This window comes from Tupaia chinensis, unplaced genomic scaffold (genome assembly GCF_000334495.1).
Source record: "Tupaia chinensis unplaced genomic scaffold, TupChi_1.0 Scaffold144899_1, whole genome shotgun sequence".
Lineage (NCBI taxonomy): Eukaryota > Metazoa > Chordata > Mammalia > Scandentia > Tupaiidae > Tupaia > Tupaia belangeri.
The window spans coordinates 4139723-4139952 of NW_006204759.1; positions in this window are offsets into that span (position 1 = coordinate 4139723).

Sequence of the window (230 nt, forward strand, 5' to 3'; positions counted from 1 at the left end):
CCCCTGCGGCGTGGCCTTTGCCTCGTCACGCCCCCGGCGCGGGGATGCTGGCTGCTCCCGGTCCCTAGAAATCTCTACAGGCAACGGCGTGAACCCCTTCTGTGGCCTTGAAGGGCACGGTGCTTCACCCCAAACGCTTTGACCTCTTGTCCAGCCCCGCTGGGGCATAGCGCCCCCTCCGTCCAGGGGTAAGGGGAGGTGCGTGCTAGGGAGGGGCAAGGCGAGCAGGA